The sequence below is a fragment of the Anser anser genome (assembly GCF_964211835.1).
Source record: "Anser anser genome assembly, chromosome: 9".
NCBI classification, from domain to species: Eukaryota; Metazoa; Chordata; class Aves; order Anseriformes; family Anatidae; genus Anser; species Anser anser.
In genome coordinates, this window is record NC_139729.1 from 8,439,980 (window position 1) to 8,456,887 (window position 16,908).

The 16,908-nt window shown below is 38.0% G+C and overlaps 1 protein-coding gene across 3 annotated transcripts in view; it reads right to left on the reverse strand.

The window, feature by feature from the left end:
- The window catches only part of LOC310903944 (uncharacterized protein), a 144,256-nt gene that overhangs the window by 96,142 nt on the left and 31,206 nt on the right, over nucleotides 1–16,908 (reverse strand). The window contains exon 2 of one of the 3 annotated variants that reach the window (XR_014587941.1): nucleotides 10,712–14,466. The exons of the other annotated variants lie outside the window; for them this stretch is intronic. The gene's annotated coding sequence lies outside the window, so the exon portion shown is untranslated. Of the gene's footprint in view, nucleotides 1–10,711; nucleotides 14,467–16,908 lie in introns of those variants that run through there. 3 annotated transcript variants of the gene reach the window in all.

The window sequence follows — 16,908 nt, forward strand, 5'->3', positions numbered from 1 at the left end:
ACAGATTAGATAAACTGGGTGCTTGACCTTCCTGCAGGACTTCTAAAACCTTACTAAAGTACTACAAACTCTAATAACTAAAAAAAAATAAAAAATAAAAAATTTAGACCTGTCTTCCTAAAGGAACTTACTGTAAGTAGAGCTTAGTTTCACCACCAGTCGCATATTAAAATAAAATGCCTCTGTTAGAGACAAAGTGTTTTCCATTTCCTTCTTCCATCTGCAGCAAAACTGGAGGCTCTGCCAATGAGTATAAGCCAGTGACTGCATGTGGGCTCCTCAGTATTCCAGTCTTTGTGGCTAGACCAGCGGAATGTGCAAGCTGTTCCTAGAATCGACATGCTGAAAGAAGGATTTAGCTTCTATGTATCTGGTGTTTTATTTGCAGATGGATGTGACAGCTAATGCACTGTCCTCTCTTTCCAGCATCTTTCAGATTTAAGCTTTTCACATGAAGGATCCAAAGAACACATTGCTAGTATTCCCTGGGTTTCTCCATATCAGGTAGCAAGATTAGCTGTGAACCAAAATGAATTTTCTTGGGGGGAAGAAAGGGGGAGAAAGAAAAGAAGATATCAGGATGGTTTTTCATTTTGTTATTGTTTATTTGGCGGGGTTTTTTTGTTTGTTTTGTTTTGTGTGTGGTTTTTTGTTTTGCTTTTTTTTGGTGGTTTTTTTTTTTTTTTTTTTTGGAACCTTCAGGTTCCATGGTCCTGTCTGTAGAATTGCCAGGAGCACTTCTGCCAAAACATTCCCAAGTACTTACACTCTGCACCTCTTTCTGTCACAAACTTGGGCTTACAAGCTGAAATATCATCATCAGATTCCAAAAACTTGCTTCAAAACCCTTCCTGTGATGATACCTCATTTTTATTTGCCTTTATATCGTCATGAGCACTTCTGGGTTGCCTGCAAGTTAATGAGGAATGCTAAACAGGCTGCCAAGACCTCACGTCTTTAACAGAAAATATGTATTGTTTGAAGTAAAAAGAGAGTGGGTACAGGAAGGGGGGCAAGGCTGACAGCCTGAAAGGCTCAAAATCCTCTGCCTCCTTTGCTTACCTGCCAAAGTTGAACTAGAGGGACTTTGTGTTGGTTGTTGTATTTGATGACTTCACTAACACCTGAAGCGCTTGGTGGGATGCAGATCAGGGCTACTTCAGGTGTTAGTTGTGTCACCAGCTATTCCAGGCAAATCAGAGGTGTGTGAGGCCCCAAACTTAGGTCTTGCAAAGTAAGAAATTTTCAGTTCTCTTTTAAATAACAGTAATCTCAAAGAATTTAGAATTGCGTTGTTCAACTCAGTGTAAATTTTGACACTAAATTTTTTGAGAACTAGCCAGCCTACTAGGAAGCACTTAATTAACCTCTCTTCAGGAATTCAGGAAATTTTCATTCTCATGAACTTAACAGAAGTACACTAAATGATTCTCAGATTTGCTATCTGTATATGGGGTATTCTCCAGTTTCTGGCAAGACCATATCTCTCACACTATTACTTCTACCCAGGCCTATACAAATATTTTTAATTATTATTACTTTAGGTTTGGCTTTTTTTTTTTTGGTTGGTTGGTTTTATTTTGTTTTGTTTTTAATTTGAGATTAAATTGAGACAAATTTTAATTTGTTTTTAATTTAACATTGTTTTTGTAAGCCTGGGAGAAATGTGCTTGAAAGTTAGTATTGTGAAACTGTTGCCTAGCAAATCCCCTGAATAGAAAGGTTCTTTTAATAACTAGAAGCGATGTTTTGTATTGCTCCTTTCTTTGTGTGATTTTTTTTTGTTTGCTTGTTGTTTTTTTTTTTTTGCTTGTTTTGACAAATATATAATTAGCGTTTGGGCACCTGAACAGGGAGTGTTTGAATTCTAATTTTCTCACCTCTCTTTCAGTCTCTGGCAATACTCTTGAGTATTTTATGCTTTCTTTGGATAAACTACTGGCCCCACTGACCTCAGTGGGAGTGCTGCCATTGATTACATCAAGGCCAGCATTTTCTTTCCAGTCTCTGGGAAGCTTCTGTGGGGTTCGTGCTAGTTAGCCTGCAAACAGTAATTAACTGTACTTCTCTCCTGTAAATCACAGTGACTTCCCAGGAGAATAGAAACTAGAAATGTTTCTGCTTTGTTTCTTTTTCTCTTTAAGCTGTATGAAGACCTTAATCAATAAGCAACTGATACAGTGTGTAGGAACTTGGATGAACTATAGTCCACTGAAAAGGCAGATATACCAAACTCTTCCAAGAGGAATATCTTTTCCATGATTCTTCAAGTAACATGAAATATTCTCCAGTGACCTCCAGCAAGCTGAAGAAATGTTAGATCTAACATCAAGGCATCACAAAGTAGGATGTAAAATTGTTCTTTTCCTAGGACATCTCTGTGCTCTAGGACCTTTGTGGGACACTCAAAATCCACAGCTTCATTTTAGCCAACCTCCACTTCAAGTTAACTCAACTAAAAATCTATTTTACTGACAGAAGCCAGAAAACGGAGAAGCATGAAATTGAAAGGGACTAAGATATAAAACATGGTTTGTTCAGCACAGTTAACCAGGCAGAGTTTTTGTTACACACACATACACCAAAGTAAATAAATAAATTAGCACAAATGTAATTTACTGGAGAAAATCCTTGGTCTACACAAGTATCCAAAGCATTCCGATAGTTACGTCATATCTCACAGCAAATACAAGAGAGCAAGAGTGATTCCTAAACAATCCCTTGTTCCACAGGTCTGAGTGGGAACTAAGCTCTGATTTTTCTCAGACAAAAGTACTTAACTTAGGTGGTGAAAAAAGCCTACAATGACTTTTGTTGAGTTCTGGCATCATACTGTGTTATCATCCAAAAACATCTTTATCAGAAGTCACCCTTCAGCCCATTCCCCCCAAGAAAGGGGTAAAAACTGACCTTCCATTTTCTTTTGCTTAGTCCTTAGCCACAGTAATGATCTATTCACACTTCTAAATGATGGCGTTTTTCTAACAAGTGATCTGTCCCTAATGAAAAAAGAAATACAGAAGCCCTTATCTTTATAGGCAATTAGCTTCTTCAATGGGTTTTTCACAGAGCTCAATGCATTTAATGAGTAACAATTCAGCATTAAAAAAAAAAAAAAAAAGCATAGAAGTAAAACAGTATAATTCTGAAACTCCTCTCTTTCTCCACACTATTCATCAGGCCTCATGGGTAAGTCATTATAGCTTACAGTTTGGGGTGATCTCAGAACCTGTATGGACTGTATATGCTTACAGTCAGGCTCAGTCTAGTTCCTGCTGTTTCAAGGAGAGTTTGATACGTGAGATGTAAGGGGACACTTATCAGTTTTGAGAGCTTCTCTCCAAACTGAAGCTTACTCAATCAATTGGGAGACTAGCATGTCTGCAAGATATAACTCATATTTTAGTTCTACCTTCATGTAAAAGGTTTGAGTCTTAGGGAAAATAATCCTATACTGTGGAAAGCTCATGGGGGATTTTGCCTCAGAAATTTACTTTCTGAATAACCTTTCTGAATAACAAGTAGGCTGGCAAGCAATTAAGGGTTGAGAAATCAAGTTTCTTTTACATGATGCAACTCAATATGTACCTAAACCATTCCCTTCTTATTCGATATATATTTGGATGCCTTCCCAGGAATAAATGCTGCCTTTGGCCATATCACACCCAGGGATGATCCTACATGCTCACACTCCATTTGTCCCTTGGTTCCTGGGACATGACAGATGCCCTAGAGACTGCAACACAAGTTCCACCTCTCCTGGAAATTATTGCAAGTCTTTTTCATCATATCTTTTCTTTCCCATGCTCTGGGATTTCTAGAGGCCAGTGGAACAGCTGAATTAAGTGTTCTCCATTTAGGTCAGGAACTCAGTGTCCTTATACAGGCTTTAATGTTTTCTTCGTGCTCTTGGCATGTCCACTTCAGGACCTCCCTAATACAAACACTCCTACCAGTTCTCCTCTTTTCAGGCTCACTATTCTCAAGCGTTCGCTTGCCTCAGGAGCTCAAGTTTGCTCATCCTCTTTAAATTTTCTCAAAGGACTGAGTAGTAGCCTCTTCCTAGTAAAAGCCTGCAAGAACCTAATCACTACCTTAATCCCTCTTAAATCAGCCTAACTCAGAAAAGAGCCTGATATGATCAAAAAAGGCACAGTCTATTTTGTGGTATTTTCTGTCTCAAAGTCCTTCAAAGAAAGACCTTTCTTACCAAGTGAATAATGTTTCCTAAAATCCTTTACACTTTCAAATAATTTTTTTAATATTTGAGATATTTATATATTATATAGCAATATATATAATATATAACAATATAGACAACCTTGCAAATATTAAAGGAACAAGCTCCCCCATAGCTATTCTGGGGTCTTCTTTAAATGTACAGTAGTCAATAGCAAGAGGCAGAAGTAGCACGTGCAAATCAGGCTGTCACTACAAGAAACACATGAAATAGTCTGCCAAGTTCCATTTGTCTCAGATCTATTTTTATGCACTCCTATATTGTGCAAAGATGTATGTCACATTATTGCAGCTATTTAATATATGACTTTTTCTACCAAATTCATCCACTGAGATATTCACAAACTGAAAGCTTCATTAGGAAGGCCACATTTCCATTAAAATACCTCCTGATACAATAAAAATATGTCTGGCTTACATACCGCAAGTCTAGTTGAAATCACACAAATCAGTAATTCAGGTATTCCATGGACCAATGCAGAAATGCAATACTTATTTCATAGGACTGACTTTACCAATATTACCAGATTAAATAGTTGAGTTCGGCCATGTGTTCATTTATCCATTAGCCAACTAAAATCTAGTAGAAGACAATGGAATTTAATGAGTTAAAACTGCATTTCACATTCGTTTACTCATTCTTTGTATAGGACCTACATCTTCCAGTGTTTTCTGTATTAACTGAACAGCTAGAGAGACTAGACAAACTCATATGAAGCAGAAGCTCATTACTGTCCTGCCTATGAAAATGATCAACATTTGAGCACTAAGATTTGGTTTTAGGAAAGTAGAGAATTAAAAAGATGTTTCTGCTACTATACAAAGTATTTTACCTTATGAGTTCTATTGTAACAAGACAGTTTCAAGTCTGTAACTCAGTCACGAAGTTTAAAATCAGACTTTTATCACTTCTTTGAATAAGCTAACAGACAAAGAATACACATATTCCTGGAAAAATGTCACAGCTCCTGCTTTTGATTGATAGTACAAGTGCAATATTCTCTAGGTGAAAGAATTTCCTGGTCTTTGTACCAAAAGCAAAACTAGTGAATTTGACACGATCAACTTCAGAGCTATTAATTATAGTGTTAAATAAACTACCATTTAGGCATACAAAGCTTGCAGAGATAAACAAGGTTCAAACAGAATCACATTTGCAAGAGTATTCCACTGAAATTTTATTCCCACTCCCAAAAAGGATCCTTTACAAAACATCCGCTTCCACTGCACTACCACTACATGAAACGTGGGCAAAGGCTATGGAAAAGGAGACATAGCCCAGATATCTCTTTTTCCCCAACGTGAATTTTCTGTAATCCATTTCCTAGTTCTCAACTCTGCCAGAAATTTTGAAGGAGAAAGGGTTTGCTTCTCATAATCTCAAATTCTGCAATAGACTTTAAAATACTCTATGAAAATGATCATTTGAGTATTAATACATTGCAAAGCTTCCAGTTTCAAATATCATTTAACTTCTACAGCCTGCAAATGGTGCCCGGGAGAAGTTCGTTAGTATTGAAAAGTGATTTCTAATCAGTCACTCATGGAATTATTTTATCTGAAGAGCCATGAAAAATGGTTCATCCACATGATGAATGCATGCATAATGTGAGTGCATGACTTTTCACACATTTCAACAAGTATGCACTTAAGTGTGAAGGAATACAATACTCCCTAGCACTGACTGTGAACACCACATAACAGCTTTTCAAAATATGTCTGGACAAAACACCGGAGAATTAACTACACAAAACAATCCTGCTTTAGCAGGTGTATTTGAATGATACATCATAGTCCCCTTCCATCTGTAATTTCTAGAATTCTGTAACTGTTTAGGGATTCCAGATTCATAAATTCCTGGGCCAAATTGGCAACAGACTGCAAAAATTTCCCACCCTTAAATCAACTACAGACCACAGACCTCCACGGGGAAAAGTAATGGGGAATCAGTGTACCTGAAAACTAAACTAACAGGAGGATAATTTGCCAAGTCCAAGGTTGATGACCATATTTTACCCAAACATCCCATATACCTCCAGTGAAGTCAATGCATATATGTGGGGTGTAATAGCATAGTTAGGTTCAGCAAGTTGGTCACTGCTCCCTTCAATGTGAAAGTTCTGACTTGCAAAGAATTACAAAGAACCAGAGTGGTGTTTCTTTGAGTGATACAGAATTGATAAAGTTATTGTGCTCCACTAATATACTATTATTAACAATACATTTACTTAACTCGCTCAAGGATTCAACTTGTTTTATGATTACTTTCATGACAATAAAAGCTGTATTTTCAGAGATACAAAGGAAATCAAGACATTTAACACATCATTATGGAACTGTGATCACCCCTAAGATTAATACTTTGGCTACATAGAGTTTTCCTCATCCAAGTAAAGGGGTGTTAAAAAAAAAAAAAAATCTCCCTCTTTATGCAGAAGGCTACCCTAAACCCTAATGAGTAAGAGGAGGTAGTTTAGCACAGCTCATGAGCTCTTAAGATGTTTTTGGTACAGGGTTTTGTTAGGTTACTTATTTGCCCTATTCTCTTTCCAAACTAACCCCTCCACAACAAACTCTGTACGGTAGTGGTAGAAGTGTAGTGTCCAGAGTTGAATTAGGCCCTCCTAGAATCCCCTCCCTGGGAGTCTGTACATAATTCCACTCCACTTAATAATATTTCATGAGCAGAAACTCCAAACAAAGTACTTCAATTAAGCTCCAGACATTAGTAATGAAGCCCAGAGGAAATTATGTCACCAATTACATTAGTGCAAGTGAACAAAGATCACAGAAATCCTCAGATAACTTTTCATATTTGCCTGCACAATGGTGGAGATAACATGGGTAACAAAAGCCCGTACCAGATTTTAGAGGTCCTTGGAACTGTGAAGGGAAAGAATTGTCATTCATTAGTCTCCAGCAGTAAATTTCGTTCATTTTGGTTTAAACACATTTCACACATTTTCCCTCCTCAGTCTAGCTACATCATAAAAACTGTAATAAGAGCATATGAGCTGACAGATTGGGCAGTCCAAAATACAATAGATGCCTATTAAACACAACAGAAAAAGGAAGACATCTGTTTGAAATGTCCTCTAACATTCTCACAGCAAGGACCTTCCAGTCAGAGAAAATTTGTTTGCATTTTGTTGCTCTTGAAAATTATTTCTTTCATGGATGTAGTCACTACTTTTTTAACCATGTAAGGCTTCAGTAGCCACAGAATCTTCCAGTACAGAGTGCCACAGTTCAACATCACATTATGTGAATAACTATGCCTTGCTGTTTGTTTTGAACTTACTTAGGTTATAAAAGTTCCTGTCAGCATCAGCAGCTAGGCTTAAGCACAGCACAGGAAGCAATCTATTTGGGCATACTGATGTTGAATGGTAAAAGAAGCTTGTGCTTCTTAATTAAAAAACAAACAAACAGTGTGCCTACACAAAATCAAACAAGCAGAAGGGCATGCACACTTGTGATATGGAAAAATCACTGTCTGGATATAAAATGAAATGATAAAGTTATGTGATACAGTACAGTATGTGCCCTTGGCACAGCAGTGTAGGCAGTAAAACACTACAGCATAAAGGCTGTAGAAATGTTATTTCCTTCCCCTATTGCATTTTGATACCATAAAATAAGATGAAAGGTACTTTGTCATAACTATAAATAGCAAGGAGAGAAACAAGCAATGGGATTAGCATAAGAATCATCTTTGGAACTAATGCATCACTTATTTAAACACATCTGTAGCATGCTGTATGCCAGACAGTAACAGAGAACAGGATTTGAATCAAACCTATATCCAGCAAGACCATAAAAGATCTCAAGAGAACCAACAGCCTCTTGCTTAAAACTGACATTAAAGTGTCTTGTGCATATACCCACCACATTTTAGGGTTGGGTTGTTTTTGTTGCTATTGTTGTCATTTGCTTGTTGTTTGTTTGTTTTCATTTTTGAACATCAATAAAATATCCTCAGGAAGTAAGCAAAACTTAAAACCACAACTAGAACAACATACAAATGAAGGGGCTCTTAGCTAGCCCCGATATAATTTAGTTCACCTTGTAAATTATAGTTTAATAATGCTTTTGTATATGGCAATGTGGGTTATTTGTCACGCAGCATTAACACAATGATGCCTGGAAATGGGAATTTTACGATCACTTAAAATTCACTTGTCACTTCAGTTGGTCCAATTCATTGTTCCTTACTGCTGTGGGTAATTATGGGTGCTGTCCTATATCAGGACAAATTGCAATTGATGCGAGCAGGTATTCTGATCGAAAGAACTCTATAGTTTCATGTCCTGTTTTACCTCATGTAAATCAATGCTAGAATTATTTAAAAGAAAAAAAAAAGGCAAACAAAAAATTAAATGTCTTTTTCTGTTCCTGATTCCACAGAAGCCACATCAGCAGCAAGGTTTTACATTAGTTTCAGGAAGTTTTGCACTAGACCCTTATACATGCACCTTCTACTTAGCTAAGATAATAGATGCAAGTAAAAACTTTTTTTATTATTCTAAAGATGTTCTTCTGAAATCTGGGGTCACTACTTCCAAGTTTAAAAGAGATTTGTAGAGTTACTGGTATTGACAAAACTGGAGGATGGGAGGGGGAAAAACAAAGATTATGGACATATTTTACATAGGGAAGCTGTTGACATTTCAATGCTTTGGCTGCCCAGTACGCTGATTTGATATAGTCATATTGTTGAATCAGTTGGAAAAAGAAGGACTGAGAAGTTCGAAAACAAGGGGAGGAGGGAGCAATAAAACTGTGGCCGTAAGTACTTGGTTCATATGGGGTGCTTTTGGTCTTAAGCTCTTGGTCTTAAGACCAAGCTCTTGGTCCTAACTCTTGCCCAACCCATCTGCTTTCAGTTATTGCCATTGTTGAAGAAGTGACAGCAAAATGTGCCAGCTTCCTCATCTACTGAAGTTCACTGCTTAGCCTGTCAACTGAAATCAGCATCAGTTCAGCTCATCTTAATACACGCAATGAACTGCACAGGCTGAACAAAGACCAAATCCTTATTACTACGTTTTCTGTGGAGAGAGCAAACCTCATGAGAGAGGAGGGACATAAAGCTATAAGCAGTAACCTCTGAAATTCTTGCCAGGTGAGCATAGAAAATGCGAGTCACAGCCTTACACACTCTATACACTTTGCTGATGAGGCTTTACTCCTCCCTGCACTGAATCATTTTTGGGCTTGAGATATCTACAGATATGCAGTCATTATTGTCGTGCAGTCATAGTGAGATGACAGTATTCTACACCAGAGTGAACTTGAGCCTAGGTGTTCTAATAATTTAAAATATCAGTTTGTACAACTTTTGTTTTTCCTCATCTACCATTATATTTGATGCTGGAGTCAAAAATACAGTTTTTCCCCTTTTTAAATAAAGAAACATTTGCTGGAGTTAACACATGTACTGCATGTGGCTCAAGCTGCTAGCAAGCAGAAGGATGAATGTATTCACTTAGTCTCTCAAAAGTAGATCTTCTAGAATGGATTTTACGTGGCTTGGTAGCCTTCCAAGTGCAAAAGATTAAATCACCAGGAAGTGCTATCTTTCCGTTTTCAATTCGCTTTAAAAATGTGTTATTTTGTGATGCCATCGGATATCAGCAGTGATGCTTGGCAACATTACATACTGCTGTTTAATTGCCTTAAAAACTATTTCCCTAGCAGTATCATTAATAATACCAAGCCTAAATTGGATTAAGTACTACGCCACTATAAAGTTAATTCACTGTGATACTAATGAAATGTCATGTGAAGCTTCCTGTAAATCCAGCTAAACAGTCACTGCCAAGGATCATTAAATCAGTGGCATGTTCAGCTATTCTGCTTAGAAAGTATTGTTTTAATTGCTACCAGGTGATTTTCATTAATGTAAGCATTAACGTAAGCATTTTACTGGCTTTAAGTCTTTTGGCATACAGGGCCTTTGTAAGTCCAAAAATGGCAATACTTCACCATTGCTAGGAAAGGAACAAAGCTTACTGAAGAAGCTGGTTGAATTGGAATGGCAAAACTTCAAGAAAACTTTTTCACTGAATATTTATCAAGCACTGAAGAACCATTCTCATGCCCAAGCAAGGTACCAGTCTTTGGCTTCAACATCACCTGAAACAATCTGAGAAGATGCTGAGTGTCTACAGCTCCCACTGGAGATCTTCCATTGGTCATCTAAATATGAAAAACATCAGCCCTCAGCTCTCTCCACCAACTTATACAGGCTCGAAGTAGGAAAAATATTTTGCTTTGTAAAATACTTCTCCCACATGGGAAGGAGTGCAACTTGTACTTTAAGTGTTAGGTTCACTCATATAGGCTAAAAATGTTCCTAAAAAGTAGCCCTTCCAAACACGGAGTATCCTTCATCTGAGATTTCCTCATAGCAACAATTCAGGATCTGAAGGTCACGGAATCATGGAATCACAGAATGGTTTAGGTTGGAAGGGACCTTAAGATCATCTAATTTCAGCCCCCAGGTTCGACACTACATAAACAGAGAAAACACTCAGGACAGACACACCAGCTGATCAGCAGATACACTTTTCAGACATAAGTAAGAGACAGGTCAGTTTGTTGCCCAGAAAAAGTACACAGACAGCTTTATAAGACAGAGGCAAAGGTGTTTTGCCCACCTCTAAGCCTGATGAAAGTTATGAAGTGCTGTTCCACTACATCTCTCACTAATAAAGCTACCTCTCAGCAGTCTCTCTCATTAGCTTGAGATCAGGCCCAGGCTGATGCAGTTATTGTATAACTGCTTCTTGGCACAGAAAGCTTGCATCTGTTTGGAGGCGATTGTGCAGACGTATGCTTTAGAATTGGCTGCTGGTTGATGTTGGTTGAGAAGCTGGAGAGACTCTTGCAGCCTTGAGTTAAAAGAGCCTCTTTTGGATGTTCAGGAAAGGAGGAATTCACAGAATCCCGGCACTACTGCTGTGGTGTTGCATTTTTTGAAGTCTCTCTCCCCATACCTGCCTTGAGCAAGGCAAGGCAGCTCTTGGCACACAGCTATGTTACTTTCTGCAGCACCTGCACAAGAGCTTGAGCAGGTCTGAAATTTACAGAGCCTTTCTTTCTCACCAGTTATGACAACATTTAGGTGATGATTTCCCTTGTTCCACACCACTTACTACTTCAAAAATCTTTGACTTTTGGTCTCTATTCAAATGTATAGCAAGCACTGTGTTCATAAGTCGAGCAAGCACCCAAATGTACGAGCACAGAATTTAAGATCTGGTTTCATCACCACTTATTTATTTTGGTCCATATATTCTGCATTTTTGTTCCCCAGGTTTCAGTGGGAGTTCCACTCTAGATGAAAGGATATAGCTCATTCTGAGTGTCTTCAGAGCATTAGCGGAAGAAAGTAAGGATTTTACCCTTCTTCGCTGATATTGCACAGTGTAATTAAATCCATGTCATGCTGAAGTAGAAGCTAATGTAGCAGAAATCTTACTCCCACTAAACAGCTTCAATCACAAATACTCCTTTCTGCTTACCTACTCCTTTGCATAATCATTTTCATTCAACTCAAGGCAATGATAAGCACTCATTTAAAAGAAACCACATTCAGGGTCATGTTTGGCAATGACATTCCTTTAAGACTTGTTGTTCTGACACAGGACGTCATTGTAAAAAGTCTTCTCCAAGATATTCTTCAGTAGTACTTGCACTGAATGTCAGCATTCTCTTTCTTCTTTTACAACTCTGCCTGCCTAAAGCACAGTTACTGTGGACAAGCCATAAATCAGAAGCACTACCAGCCAGATCCCATTCCACATCTCTCTGCTTTGTATCCAGATCTTCCTGTGAAGGGTGAGAGCCATTGGATAATTCCTAGTAGTGGGGAAAGGCATCTCTGATCCACCAGTGGAGGATTCACAATTAAGAATTAATATCCTTACCAGTGAAAATCCAACTGTTCTCAAGCAGTAGAAGAACACAGACATGGCTTTCCATCCTCACATTCATTTGTCCGCTTACAGGGATATTTTAATTTTACAGGTAGCATATGATCTTTAAATAATATTTTTAGAATTCCTGTACAAAACTGAAGATTTAACCTAAAACACAATAAAATCTGAAAACACATTCTTTCCTTGATAGTAAAAGTCCTTCTGCTTAAATACTTGCCCTCTGAGCTTACCAAACAAACGATGAAAAGTCTCGGTTTTGGTACAGCTGAAGTTCAGTTTGTGTCAAATGAAGCAAAAGCATTTCAGGGACTGCTGTGGCTGTTGTTACAATTCATGCAAGCTCCTTGCTGGTCTGTGTACGTTTAGTTTGTCTCCTGAGCAGTCAGAGTAGCCTCTTACTATAAAGAGGGCAAACTGAATGAAAAGCAAGTCAAGTACACTATAAAGTAGACTAAAAACAAGTTGTTTGGCACTAGTTTTGACATCAGTACTCCTGGGACAGGAACTTGACTTTAGTGTAAACAAGTAGACATACAGCATCTGTGCCTTTAGTTTTCACTTTATGAAGTCATTTAGCTTGTAGTTGTTATATACTATGCAAATACTGATTCTCTTTATTGACTTATATATATGTATATATATATGTATGCTTGTTCACAGTAAAAAACTTAATCCATAAAATATCTACATATTTAATGTCAGCACAATGCTTTTTCCTAAAAGTCCAGAAAAGCTGTTTCCTTTTGATATAGACCTATACTGTGGTGGTAATGTTGCTATTTTTTTCATTCTTTACACCATGTGCCTCCAGGTCAGAGTTAAACAGAGCACTCCAGAATAAACACAGCATCTACTGGGATCCTACGTTACCACCTCTCCAGTTCTGTTTCTCTGCAGCACTTATTCTTTTATCATGAATGGCTTATCAAATGTTGTCAACTCCATGTCTCTCCAGACAATTAAAGGCTGTAGATCATATTATAAACTATTCCACTGTCACTTGGCATCATAAACCACATGGAGTCAGTTGTTCAGGATGTCATCCAGCCTCTGACCAGAGGAGTGAGGATGAAAGCTGAACTCTGACCTGAGTGAGTGATTGAGAATATACTGTTTGTCACTGCCTATAGAAAAAAATGAACTGCCTTCACTGGTATCCAGACATTCTAAATTTAACTCCATGCTAAAGTCTTGAGATTAGTGAAACCTTTTAAAGAAGAAATGATAATGTTTCATATTTCATCCCAGTACAAAGTTTAATCAAATTCCTTCCCAGAGGCCCTTACAACACATTTCTGAAATAATAAAATTATGGATGTGTCAGCTTGGACAGGAGACAGTCATTCAGAATTCATGCTCATGTAAATGGGATCTGCAACCTAGGCTTGTCACTTCAGGAATTCAGTATACTTAAAATTCTCCATCACTGGCAATAGCTGGCAGTTTATTCTCTGACAATTACGGTGCTCTTTGTATGTTTTCAAATGCTGGCCTTCTGTGCATATACTTCACACATTTCTTACGATTCAGTAATGAAAACATTCAAGTCAGAGCTGTAAGCTTGGTGGTGGTGGTGTTGCAAGTTATTGTCAATACTTGTCAATCTTTGCTGGGCTTTGACCTCATTTCCAAATGCCCTATAAAGAGGATGAAAATGCAGTACCTCCTCTGAAATAACAATTCTCAGCAGTTTCTTCTCTCCCGTTCTTCCATATTACCTCCCCAGCACATACAGAGCGTATCTTGGTAATTAGGCATAAAAATAATGCCAATATCTTCAATGTATTAAATTGTAGGGCTGAGAGTATGTTTTCAGGAGGTAATCTGTAGTCATTCTACACCATGACTTAGCAACTACCTCTGGCCTATTTCTCATACTTCCCTATTCTCTGAAATACCAGGTACAACTTTTAGCTTGGAATCCACTGCTACAAAATATGGAGTTCATGAAGTCAGAGATGTCAGTTTAGTAGTGCTGCATCATTTCCTCCCACACAGATGGGTCTACAAGATTTAAGCTAACGGTGAAACAAGACCCGGATCCAGAAGCTTGAGGTTGTTTCATCTGCGCAGGATCCATCCCAGCCTGCATATGGAGTTTCAGCCGCCCTCACTGAAACTAATGGAATGATTGAACTGTTTTAACAACAAAACCAAACCAAACAAACAAAAACCAGATCAGACACACAGCTATAAATGGTGTCATCTGTGTGAAACTTTCCAAAGCTGAGAGAAATTTTGTCTTCCAAATTCAGTCCAGTGGTTTTGAGTCCAACTCAAACTGCAGAACACAAATGATATATAAAACAGATTTATAAGTATGTAAATTTTAAGACATTGAACGTATTATAGTTCTGTACTAATGCTTTCTACCCTTTCTTTGTGATGCTCTCTGCTTATTTGACTGCCTGTTACTGGAAGCATAACATGGAGATGGATAGCCCTGAGTCATAGCAGTTTGTCATGCAGTAAGAAGCACGACAAAACACACACCTTTCTTCACACTCATGCCATGAGGACTGACCTTTGTGGGGCTCCGTGTGACTTCAGGAATTAGTAAATGTGTGTGAACTTGAAGCAGTGTCTGAGTACCCAATTTCATGTACCCAAGCAAGTGGCCAAGGTCAGAGAGAAAGTCACTGCCACTCTGAAGTCAAGGCTAAAGAGTCCTGACTCAGTCCTTTGAGCTAACCATCTGACCATGCTTCGTTTCACATCCTTCTCAAGAGTCATTAAATGTTTCTTCAAGTGCAGCATAAAATTTGCTACATTCAGTGCCTAGTTTCTATTCTCTCACATCAAATTTATGGACCCCAATGTTTTATTAGCACTCTCCTCCTCCCTCCCAAAAACAAAGTAAAATATATATAACTATCAAAAGGAGAGACACTTATTTCATCATTTTAGTGGAAAAACTGGGGGGGAGGAATACCCAGTAACACATTCACGGATTATACGTACTACCAACATGAAACAAACAGAAATAAGTATTCTTTGGAATTGCAGAAAAATAAGATGGCTTTGCCAAATTTTAATTTGCATTTGGAACTCAAAAATTGGTTTGGTGAACTCTCAAAAGAGATTTCAGATAAGAAAGTCATTAGAGTGATGTGACACTGTATGTTTGAAACTACTCTGCTGCCTAGCAATTTCCAGCTGCTTCACCATTAAGGTTTTAAATATTTCTTTATGTTTGACAAGCTCAGCAAAAACTACAAGAAACGAATACGGAGTTGTTACAAAGTGACTCAAGTTGTGAAACGTTTCAAGTGTTTCTAGTTTTCTACACAGAAAGAAAAATATCGTAATTTTGCAAGTATCTTTGCAGTTTCAATCACAACACATTTTTTAAAAAAAAGGTAAAAAATTACATACTTTACAAAACATTTGGAATGCAGTTGCAAGTGGGTGACAGGAACTGATTCCCTCTGTTACAGATAACCATAGCAGGAAAAGAACATGTGCATATTTACCTTACTAACTTGGAATCTGCTGACTAGACCAGACCCAGCCTACTGACCAGACACCAATTTGCTAATTCAGCACTCAGCCCCCTACTTTGCCTTCCACAGCTGAAACAGTTGTCCTCTCTATGAGAAAACAGTACCTAAAAAAAACTGAGGTAACTTAAAGATTAGAGAACACACCTTCTGTGTATCCTCAAAAGACCACCAATCCCTTTTGATCTCCCTGTTTTCACCCCGATGTCTTATTCTTCACAGCACTACCATTCTCCTATTCCATTACCCAGCATAAATCCAATGTGAATTCTATACCCACAGTTCATCATTTCCCCTGTGGTGCTTAAAGAATCAGTAGATGTTGCATGCAGCCACAGGGGAGAGGGAGAAAAGGAAAAAAACAGGGGTTTGGAATACAAGATGCTGCTTCTCTGTCAATAGACTTGCTGCACATTCCAATGGTCTTCGTGTTTGTCCTAGGCATCATATCATGAACCAGTCTGTTATTGCTGACATCTTTGCATTAGTCTCCAGCAATGATACTAACTCCACGAGTCTCTAATACTTAGCTGTACTAGATACAAGTTTTCAAGAAAAGAAGGACTGACTTTGTGGAATGGGACAGCAAACAAGTCTTTTTTTTTTTTAACAAAAAAAAATATGAATACAGAAACAACATTTGGGCTCCACATTAGCTGTCTAAAGTGCAAGGCTTTACCTATCTTGTAACGCATCAGTTTGTTGGCTACTACCCTCCTTAGAGGCTACTGCCTGGTTTATAAGGTATATTTGAGCCCTGAGAATATGAGCTGTTCAAGTCTTTTTCATAGCTGACTTGTAAGAGAGCAGAACTGTCTCTCCTCTGTTAGCCACACAAACTATCTGGAACTCAAAAAATGAGAACGTTCTTCCAGAAGCACACAAAAATATCATACCTCACTCTCCAGCAAGAAAACATTCATAAACATTCATTGTCTTACACTACTGTAATAAGCAATACATATTTTCCTAACAAGACCTTTTCCACCACAAATTTTGCAGAGACTTCTTCTGTGACAGTAATGAGATCTACTTTACTTATATGTCCTTTGCTGCAAGATTTTATGCTATAAACCAGATTTACTCCCCTGCTCTGTCTTATGCCAACAGCAACACTCTATGGCATGCAATATCCACAAATGTTCTTAGTCTTTAGGGTATTGAGAAAAAATAGTTGTTAGGGAACAAGAAAGCTACTCCAAGTCACCCAAAGCATACTTCCA